At 35.8% G+C, this 11,363-nt stretch overlaps 1 non-coding gene across 1 annotated transcript; it reads left to right on the top strand.

Moving 5' to 3' along the window:
* Positions 1-10,576: 10,576 nt before the first annotated feature.
* LOC132280340 (small nucleolar RNA R71) lies at positions 10,577-10,683 on the top strand. Its single transcript, XR_009471554.1, has one exon. It is a non-coding gene; the product is annotated as a small nucleolar RNA R71 (small nucleolar RNA).
* The last annotated feature ends 680 nt before the right edge of the window (positions 10,684-11,363 follow it).

Genomic DNA, 11,363 nt, shown 5'->3' on the forward strand with positions numbered 1-11,363 from the left:
AATGCGGAAACGACTCGGTCCTCAAAGGAAGTTGTCAATCCACAGAAAGAGTCTCAGAAATCACTCCAGAGCACTCGAGACGACACTAAGCGAAAAGAAACTGAACTCAGAAAGGAAAGACAATGGAAAAAAAATATCCGTGAAAATCCGGGTCATTACACCATGTGCAATGTCCAAGTTCCTTAAGCTCTCTAATCACCCTATACAACAAGCGTTAAGCCAACGACTCCTAAACCAGATGGTCTTAGGGCGTTAAGTGTAAAGACACTCCTAAGGGCGTAATGACTCGGAACGGTTAGGTTACGAACTCAAACTAATCATACATCTTACATTCTTTCGTTATCTTCCTTTTTAATCAGTTGACATGTTGAAAAAATGTAGTTTTTTTTTTTTTTTTTTTTTCTCTCTCTCTCCTTTGGTGAGTGTTTTTATTTCTTTTTTTTACAAGGTCATTTTATCAAAAATGAAAACTTTCAAAGCATACTAGCTCAATTGGGATAAACCAAGACAATAATCAACTAAGCATGTACCCAACAAATTGAATGCTAGTGTGCGCAAGTGCAAGTGTGGAATTCTATAATCAATTCTCAAAGCATTTTCAACCAACAAGATGATGTGTACCACAAAAGCAAACATGATGTCAAAAATTAAAATTTACCCCTAAATGGCATCCTAAAGCATACAAGAAGTATTATTCTCTAACAAATTGCTTTTCAAGGGCACTATGCTTCAAAATTTCGAAATCATTGCCAAACACATCTCAAATCTCATCATGCATTTAAAGCTCAACTTAAAATAGAATGAATCATGATGACCTTACCCCCAAACTTAAACTGTACATTGTCCTCAATGTGCAATGAGAACAATGAAAAATAATGGAAAGAGTATACTGTGATGGCAAAGACTATGAAGTCCAGCAATGATCTAGTAGTAAAGATGTCTCTCCGAAACTTGGATGCAAAAACCTAACTGTATAACCATACTAGCAAACTCACATCAAATATCACATGGGATAAGCAATGCATACAGTCCAAAACAATATATAACACGATGCAAAGGGATTTGAGATGAAACCCTTTATAAAAGATTAAAACATGCATAACCAAGCATAAGGCATACCGGTAACATAGATTTTTTATTTTTTATTAATTTTTTATTTTTGTTATTATTATTATTATTATTATTTTTTGTATGTTTTTCATTTTTTTGGTTTTTTTTTTTTTTTTTTGTTTTCGTTTTTTTTTTCTTTATTTTATTTTATTTTAAATAAAACAAAGGAAAAGAACATGTATATACAACCTACAAAATAAAAAAAATGGGCTAAGTTTAACGTCTCTAGTAAGACGAAATACTATTAATTTTTTTTATTATTATTTAAATTTTTTTTTTGTTATGTATTTTTTTTATTAGTATTTAATTTTTTTATTATTTATTTATTTATTTTTTGTTATGTATTTTTTTATTAGTATTTAATTTTTTTTTGTTTAATTTATTATTATTATTTTTTTTGTTATGTATTTTTTTAATTTTTTTTTTTTAATCAAATGGAAGACAGCGAAGCCGAAATCGCCTGAATTAAAGAACAACGAGCTAGAAAAATAAGGGCTCAAATCCCCTGCTGTGAGTTACCCTACAGTCCCCTGCTGTGAGTTGCTTAATGCCGTGTTTGGCTTGGCACAAAAAAAAGAAGTCCACATACGGCATAGTAACTTAACGTGCCAACTTGTAAAGCCAAAAAAAAAAAAAAAAAAAAAAAAAAAAAAAAAAAAAAAATGAAAAGTTGAAATAAGCTGCCGCCCCCACCCTTTTGCAGTTTCACTTTCCCCTTCTTCCCTTTTGCTTTTGTTATTTCCCTCCTTCCTTTTTCATTTTAATCCAAACCCTTATTCCTCTCTCTTTGTTCCATCAAAAAAACATATTGCTTTTGAATTTCTTTTTTATTGGAAACCCTAATTCCTCCTCTATTCTTACTTTTTTATAATCTTTTTTGAATCAAAACCCAGATTGCAGTGTGTTGATTTCTTAATGCAATGTCAACTATTCATCTACAGGAAGGAAATTTATGATTCTTTCATTTGTCATCGATCTGTCATTGTAATGAATGTAAAATCTTCCATAATTGATTTTTAGAACTGAATTGGCTTCAGTAGGTATGAATGTGTTATCAAAAAAATTAGTATTAAATGCATGCGGCAACTATATCGGGCTGGAAATGAAAAAATGAAAAAATGCATAAAGGAGCCGGCTCCACCCAAAGTGGAGCCGCCTCCACTACCAAGTAGAGCCGGCTCTACTACAAAGTAGAGCCTGAACCACTTTGTAACTGAGCCTGCTCTATTTAGAGAAGGCTCTAAATCACCTAGAGCAGGCTCCAATAAATATTGGAGCCTGTTCTAGGTGATTTATTAGACATTTCAGAGGTTAATATTTGATATTTATGAGAAAAAAAAAATTGCGAAGTTTAACAAATAGGAACTCTGATCACCTTCACCATCAAAATAAGCTATTGACACAGTTCTGTAAACCTAATTTCACACCTCTGTAAAACTAATTTGACACCTAAATTAAACATTTTTTAATTCTTTCATTTGTCATCTGTTAGTGTAAATTATGATATTTTTCTACTTGAAATTGACATTGGTTAAGCATTCTAGCATATTTGAAATGTTGGATAATTGTAGGATTTTTTTCTATAATCTTCAACAACCATTCTAGTGAATGTAAAATCTTACATAATTATTATTTTTTAATTGAGTTGGCTTCATTAGGTACCAATTTGTTATCCAAATATTTTTTCTTCTCATGTATGCGGCAATTACACATTTCACAGGTTATTATGTGACATTTATGAGAAAAAATACATTGTGAAGTTTAATTAGTAGGGACACTGATTACCTTCACTATCAAAATAAGCTATTTACACAGTTCTACTAAACTAATTTCACACCTCTGCAAAACTAATATCACACCTAAATTTAACATTTTTTAATTCTTTCATTTGTCATCCGTTAGTACAAATTATGATTCTTTTTACTTGAAATTGACATTGGTTAAGCATTCTAGCATATTTGAAATCTTGGATAATTATAGGATTTTCTTCTATAATCTTCAATAACCATTCTAGTGAATGTAAAATCTTCCATAATTGTTTTTTTTTTTTTTAACTGAGTTGGCTTCATTAGATACCAATGTGTTATTCAAATATTTTGTCTTCTCATGTATGCGGCAATAACATATTTCATATGTTATTATGTCACATTTATGAGAAAAAATACATTGTGAAGTTTAATAAGTAGGGATACTGATCACCTTCACCATCAAAATAAGCTATTCGCACAGTTCTAATAAACTAATTTCACACTATTGCCAAACTAATTTCACACCTAAATTTAACATTTTTTAATTCTTTCATTTGTCATCCATTAGTGTAAATTATGATTTTTTTTACTTGAAATTGACATTAGTTAAGCATTCTAGCGTATTTGAAATCTTGGTTAATTGTAGGATTTTCTTCTATAATCTTCAATAACTATTCTAGTGAATGTAAAATCTTCCATAATTGTTTTTTTTTTTTTTTTTTTTAACTAAGTTGGCTTCATTAGATACCAATGTGTTATCCAAATATTTTGTCTTCTCATGTATGCGACAATTACACATTTCACAGGTTATTATGTCACATTTATGAGAAAAAATACATTGTGAAGTTTAATAAATAGGGACATTGATCACCTTCACCATCAAAATAAGTTATTCACACAGTTCTGTAAAACTAATTTCACACCTCTGCAAAGCAAAAAAAAAATAAAAATAAAAGAAAAAAAAATAATGGACAGCCGGCTCAAGAAGAAATATGGAGACGGCTCGACCTAATTTTTTGGAGACGGCTCAATTAATTTGTAGAGCCGGCTCTTTTGGGATGCCGAGAGATGGATGTTTACCATATAAGTTAACGGAAGGCAGATTTAACGGAATAATGCGTTTTGCACCATTTTAGTGGAGCCCACAGACATATTACAAACTGAAGCATACGTGGCCAAACTAAGGCCTTTCATCAGCTCACAGCAGGATACTGTAGGGTAACTCACAGCAGGGGATTTGAGCCCGAAAAATAAAGGGCGAATCACGATCCGAGTCTTAAACCGTGGCCGGAGAATAACCCAGCCGGAATCGGACTCATACCAGCATGGCCGGAAGAACCTGCAAACTCGCCGACGAAGAGCCCAGCCGAAAGTGCCGGAGAGATCCAGTCGAAATCGCCAGAGAGACACAGCCGCGATGCCGAATAAGAACCCAGCTGCAATTGGAGAAAAACCTAGCTGCGACCAGAGAAGAACCCAGCCGCGACGCCGGAGAAGAAGCCATCCGCGATCGCCGTTGAAAGAAGCAGCCGCGATCTGAACTTCACTTCCCCAATCGCACCCAACCAAAATTGCCGGAAAACCCAGCCGCAATCGCTGGAGAGAGACCCGAGACAGAGAAAGAATAGCTTGCCTTTTGGCCAAGAGCTTGCCTTTTGGCCAAGAGCTTGCCAGAAATAGAGAACTCGGTGACTGTAAGTTACGCCTGAAATTTCAGAAATGGCGGCCTGAGGTTGGGGTGGGTTTGATTCGGCCGGAGCTGGTGATGGTAGTGTGGTGCTCGGTGTTAAGAGATGAGAGGTGAGGGGTGATGAGGGAAGAGTGAGGCAGCTTGGGTTATGAGGGTTAAAGAGATTCGGCTTGATGGAGATAAGTGAGATTTGAGAAACGGATTTGCTTGAGGAACCAAGAGAAGAGAGGAATGGATGAAGACGGTGAGGAACGAAATTCAGAGGGAGAAGAAGAATGATGTATTTGGGGTTGAAGGTAGGGCACTGCAAGGCAAAGGGGTGCTCGATCTCTTAAGTGAGGGATCGATAATTTTAGATTAAAAAAATTGCTCCTTCTGTGTTATGAGAAAGTTGAAGGGGATTGATTCACATGGTTGGGGGATTGATCCACTAGGGCCATTTTTTTGTTGCTCTTTGTCAAAGTATGGGATTGATCTCCCATTGTGGAATCAATTTTTATTTTTATTTTTATTTATTTATTTATTTTTTGACACAAAGCTAGAAAGAAATATATATATACTAAAATAAAATATGTAAAAATAATAATAAATAAATAATAATAAATTGAAGTAAAATAAAACACCAACCTACACAACCCATTATAATTTTTTTTTTAAATTATATATTTTTAATAAAGCAAAACTAAAAAGAAATATATATACACTAAAATGAAATATATATATAAATAATAATAATAATAATAATAATAAACTTAAAATAAAATAACACCAACCTACACTGCCCACTTTCTTTATTTTTATTTTTATTTTTATTTTTATTTTGTTGTTTATTTATTTTCTTTTCTTTTTTGAATTTAAAAATGCATAAATGTACAAAAGGAAAAAGAAAAAATAAAATAAAATAAAATATAATAATAATAAAATGTAAATTAACATGCAACGAAGGAGAAATCGATACAACTAGTGTTTAACGTCGCTAGAAAGATGTGAGATGCTCTCAATCTTCAAAGTAAATATGATCCACTAAAAGAGTGGATTCCACATTTCTTTGAAGAGCTTGTTCATCAATGAATGGTTTAAGCCTTTGACCATTAACCTTGAAGGTCCCTTCATCTTTCAGATTTTGAAGTTCAACTGCCACATGAGGTGAGATGGAGATGATGCGATAAGGGCCTTCCCATTTGGTTCGAAGCTTTCCAGGGAAGAATTTGAGCCTAAAGTTGAATAACTAAGCCTTTTGACCGGTCTCAAAGGACTTTTTCACAATATGTTTATCATGAAATGCTTTTGTCCTTGCCTTATAGACTTTTGAACTATTATAGGCATCATTTCTCAATTCCTCTAGCTCATTGAGTTGAAGCAAATGGTCCTTTCCAGCCTTATCAAGATTAAAGTTGAGCTTTTTTATTGCCCAAAGTGCTTTGTGTTCTAGCTCAATTGGAAGATGACAAGGTTTACTATAAACAAGTCTATATAGAGACATGCCTATTGGAATCTTGTAAGTTGTCCGGTAAGCCCACAAAGCATCATTCAATTTCCTTGACCAATGTTTTTGGGTCGGATTGACAGTTTTCTCAAGAATATACTTGATTTCCTTATTTGATACCTTGACTTGCTCACTTGTTTGGGAATGGTAGGGAGTGGCCACTTTATGTGTGATAGTGTATTTCAAGAAAAGTTGCTTCAAGAATTGATTACATAAATGTTTTCCTCCATCACTTATCATAGCCCTTGGCATACCAAAACGAGTAAATATATTTGATTTGACAAATGCAATTACCACGGAGTGGTCATTCGTTTTGGTAGCACAAGCCTCAACCCACTTTGACACATAATCAACGGCAACGAGAATATATTGAAAGCCATAAGACATTGGGAATGGTCCCATAAAATCTATGCCCCATACATCGAAGATTTCAACTACGAAGACTGAAGTTAAAGGCATCATGTCTCTCTTTGACATTGATCCAAACTTTTGGCACCGAACACCCACCTTGCAAAAGTTATAGGCATCTCGGTGGATAGTGGGCCAGAAGAGCCCACTTTGAAGAACCTTCAAAGCAGTCTTTTTTCCACTAAAATGCCCGCCATAAGCAAGTGTGTGACAAAACACAAGGACGCTCAGAACTTTACTTTCCGGCACACATCTCCTTATGATTTGATCTAGGTAATAACGAAATAGAATGGGATCTTCCCAATAATATTTTCGGATGTTAGCAAAGAATTGGTCCTTTTCTTGTTTTGACCAATTAATTGGAAGTTTGCCGGTTGCAAGATAATTAACAATGTTAGCGAACCAAGGCAAATTCCCATTTGAGATTTGAAAGAGTTGTTCATCCAGAAACGATTCATGAATTTCAAGATTTGGAGAAGATTCAACTATTAATCTAGACAGATAATTGGCAACGACATTGTCGGAGCTCTTTTTGTCCTTGATTTCAAAGTCAAATTCTTGAAGAAGTAGGATCCATCTTATCAAGCGAGGTTTTGTTTCCTTTTTCATTAAAAGATGCCTAAGAGCGGTATGATCGGAAAACACAATTACCTTAGATCTTAAAAGTTATGATCGAAATTTATCAAGGGCATATACTACGGCAAGTAATTCTTTCTCGGTGGTAGAATAGCTCAATTGGGCACCTAAGAAAGTCTTACTCGCATTGTATATAGCACATGGTAGCTTACCTACCCTTTGCCCCAAAACAGCACCCATTGCGAGGTCGAAAGCATCACACATAATCTCAAATGGTAAGGACCAATTTGGAGGTTGCATGATGGGATCGGATGATAGAAGAGTGTGAAGTTAATGAAAAACATTTAGGCATGCTTCATCAAAGAGAAATAGAGTCTCATTGGCAATAAGATTGCACAAGGGTCTAGTAATTTTACTAAAGTCTTTGATGAACTGGCGATAAAAACCGGCATGTCCTAGAAAGGAGCGGATTTCTCTCACCGTAGTAGGTGGAGACAATTCGAAAATCAGCTCAACTTTTTCTCTATCTAATTCTATTCCTCTTTTAGAGATGACATGTCCAAGCACGATTCCTTCTTGAACTATGAAATGGCTCTTTTCCCAACTTAACACAAAATTAGTCTCACAACATCTTTGAAGCACTTTTTTAAAATTTTGGAGACACGAATCAAATGAGGACCCAAAAACCGAGAAGTCATCTATAAAGACTTCTAAATACTTCTCCACCATGTTTGAAAAAATTGACATCATAAACCTTGGGAAAGTGGTAGGAGCATTATACAATCCAAAAGGCATCCGTCGATAAGCAAATATACAGAAAGGACATGTGAATGTGGTCTTTTCTTGATCTAATGGATCTAGGGCCACTTGATTATACCCCGAGTAACCATCTAGGAAGCAATAATATTGTTGCCCACCCAATCTTTCCAAGATTTGATTAATGAAAGGCAATGGAAAATGGTCCTTCCTAGTGGCAGAATTCAGTTTTCGGTAATTTATTCAAACACGTCACGAAGTGGCAGTGCGTTTTGAAATAAGATCACCCTTAACATTTTCAACAACTGTGATTCCTGAATTTTTGGGAACCACTTGAGTTGGACTAACCCACTTGGAATCAGAGATAGGATATATGATTCCCGCATCTAGAAGTTTCATAACCTCCTTCATGACAACTTCCTTCATATTTGGGTTCAATCTCCTTTGAGCATCCCTAAATGGCCTTTCATCCTCTTCCATGTGTATGCAATGCATACAAATAGAAGGGTCAATGCCTTTTAGGTCAGCCACACTCCATCCAATGGCTTCTTTGTTAGCTTTAAGCACTTCCAAAAGATCATTTTCCTGGTTATTTTCAAGATTTAAAGTAATGATGACCGGAAGAGTTTCTTTTGGGCCTAAGAAGGCATATTTGAGATTGGATGGAAGAGGCTTAAGCTTAAAAGTAGGAGGAGAGATGAGAGAAGGAACTAGTGGAGTACTAGAGAGTGAAGGCAGAGGTTCTTTCTTGCTTTTCCAAGGTGGGAAATCCAAAGTAGCCATAGAGTCCATCAAAGCATTCACCTCACTTATGGATCCTTCTGTGTCAAAACCACAACTTTTAAACATATCACAAAGGCACGCCTCAAGAGGGCCCTTAGATAGAATAGAGGGAAGAGTCTCCTCTATGGTTTCATCCAAAATATCCACTAGGAAACGCTTGTTTTCATCTGTGGGATGTTGACTTGCATTGAAAACATTAAGCTTAACCATCATGTTGCCAAAAGAGATGTCCATAATGCCGGATCTACAATTAATGGTTGCAATGGCAGTGGCAAGAAATGGTGTTCCTAGGATAACCAGAATGTGATTGGTAAGATTAAGGACTGGCTTAGTATCAAGTACCACAAAATCAACCCGAAAATAAAATTTGTCAACCTTAATCAAGATCTCCTCAACAATTCCCCTCGGTTTCTTATTTGATCTGTTGGCTAGTTGGATTACCATCGATGTTGGATTCAAGTCCCCTGATCCTAATTGCAAGTAGACTGAGTATAGAATGAGATTGATACTTGCACCTAAATCAAGGAGAGCTCTACGAATCTCTTAGTTTCCAATAACACAAGAAATGGTCGAAGCACCCAGATCTTTGAACTTAGGAGGAGTGTTAGACAGAATGATGGAACTCACTTGTTCCGTTAAAAGCACTTTCTTAAGGTCTCTTCCCTTGCTCTTCCTCTTTTATGTGCAGAAGTCTTTCAAGAACTTTGCATATGGTGGAATTTGCCTAATTGCATCTAAAAGAGGAAGATTGATTTTCACTTGTTTAAACACTTCCATCATATCATGAATTTTTCCTTCTTGTCTCCTAAATGATGAAGTCTCTTTCAAAGCATGAGGAAATGAAGCTTTTGGCTCATAAGACTTCTCTAATTGGGGAGATGATGATGAAGATGATGGAATATCCTTTTTGGAACCACTTGCATCCAAGGGAGTAAGAGTAGAATTTTGAATGGGATGGATGCAACCACTAGGTTGTGTGAATTCATTATCCTCCTTAGGTACCTTTACCTTATTATCCACTTTCCTACCATTCCTCAAGGTAGTAATTGCTTGAACTTGCTCATTTCCAGAAAATTCCGATGAAGGACTACTTGTGCCATAAATTTCCCCTTAGGATTGGTCTCAGTTTGACTAGGCAACTTACCTTTCTCCCTCACATTTAAAGAATTAGCTAATTGCTCGATTTGAGCTTCAAGCTTTACAATTGATTGAGAGTGAGAATGAAACAATTGATTATCTTTTCGAATATCACCTAAGGCTTGCAAGACCTTGTCCTCAAAAGCAGAACTCTTAGGAGGCGCTTAATTTGGATTAGAGTATGATTGAAAATTTGATGCTTGAGGTTGAGAGTAGGATTGAGAATTTGATGCTTGAGGATGAGAATATTAATTCACATTCTGAGCATAGAATGAAGGACGACAACCTTGAGAATTCTGATTTTGATTTTGGAGATGTGGGGGAACATACTTTGCTTGGTAACCTTGAGTTTGAGGAGGGTTTGCACCGTCTCATTGATTTCTCCATGCAAAGTTTAGATGATTTTTCCACCCCGGATTGTAAGTATTGGAATAAGGGTTGTTCCCTTGATGAATGAAAGTGGCATTTGTTTGTTCTTGAGGCTCACTTGGGATGATTTGTCCAAAAGGACAATTTGAAGTATGGTGAGTGTAACTAGAACAAGTCATGCACATTTCACTGGAATGATAAGGATAAGATTGAACTGTCGGTCCTTGATTCAAAAGGAATGTATCAAACCTTTGAGTAAGATTTTTGACCTCGACGGCAATTTCCATGGAAATGTTTATTTGATTTAGAACTTTCTTTCCTCCCACATTTGTTAGGTGACCCCCCTAGAAGATGAAGATCTATGCATTAAGTTTTCACTCATTTTTTTTGAAAAGATGCCAAATATCATCTTCATTTCTTTCTATGTAGCTTCCGCCATAAGAAGCATCAACAATGCCCTTATTAGCATCGGATAAACTTGAAAAGAAACATTGAACCAATTGCCACTTAGGAATGTCATGATGTGGACACTTCTGTAGCAAGTCATTCAAATGTTCCCATGCTTCATGAAGGGGTTCTCCTTCTTCTTGTTTAAATTCAAGAATGGAAGTTCTCATTGAATCAATTCGACTCGCGGGATAATAATTTTTTAGGAACTCTTGTTGCAATTGTGCCCAAGAGGTGATTGTATTTGACTGCAAGTTATTGAACCAGTATTTAGCTTTATCCCGAAGAATGAAAGGGAAAAGCTTTATTTTTAGGACTTCTTCCAGAACATCCGTAATTTTCACGGTGGAAAAAACTTCCAAGAACTCATCTAAATGTTTATAAGGCTCTTCATTGCTTAACCCATAGAAAAAGGGGCACATGTTAATGGTGGAAGCCTTAATCTTATAATGATAAGCACGAAAATTTGGCAATTGAATGCAAGTGGGTGCATTATATTGATTTGGAGTATAACGATCCCTAAGGACCATTGGAGAATTGAGAGGATTGAGAGGAGGATATGGCATTTGACCTTGCTGATGATATGCCATTTGACCTTGTTGAGGGTATGCCATTTGAACACATTGTTGTTGTTGCTCACCAATTGGGGGAACAACATTTGGCCTTGGCATCCCTAGATTAGGTTGTTGCACTGCAGGATTGATTGGTCATGGCATTCCCAAGGGTGGATACACACCTTGAGGATCCACAATATGAACTTGTGGTGGGTGGTGCACACCGTTATGATCCACATGACCAAAATGTACAATGGGATCTTCAATTGGATTTATTGGGTCTTCCATTAAAGGTGATG

The sequence above is a fragment of the Cornus florida genome, unplaced genomic scaffold (assembly GCF_030987335.1).
Source record: "Cornus florida cultivar Cherokee Brave unplaced genomic scaffold, ASM3098733v1 CherokeeBrave_3.0.0_Hap2_Chr10, whole genome shotgun sequence".
Taxonomy (NCBI): Eukaryota; Viridiplantae; Streptophyta; class Magnoliopsida; order Cornales; family Cornaceae; genus Cornus; species Cornus florida.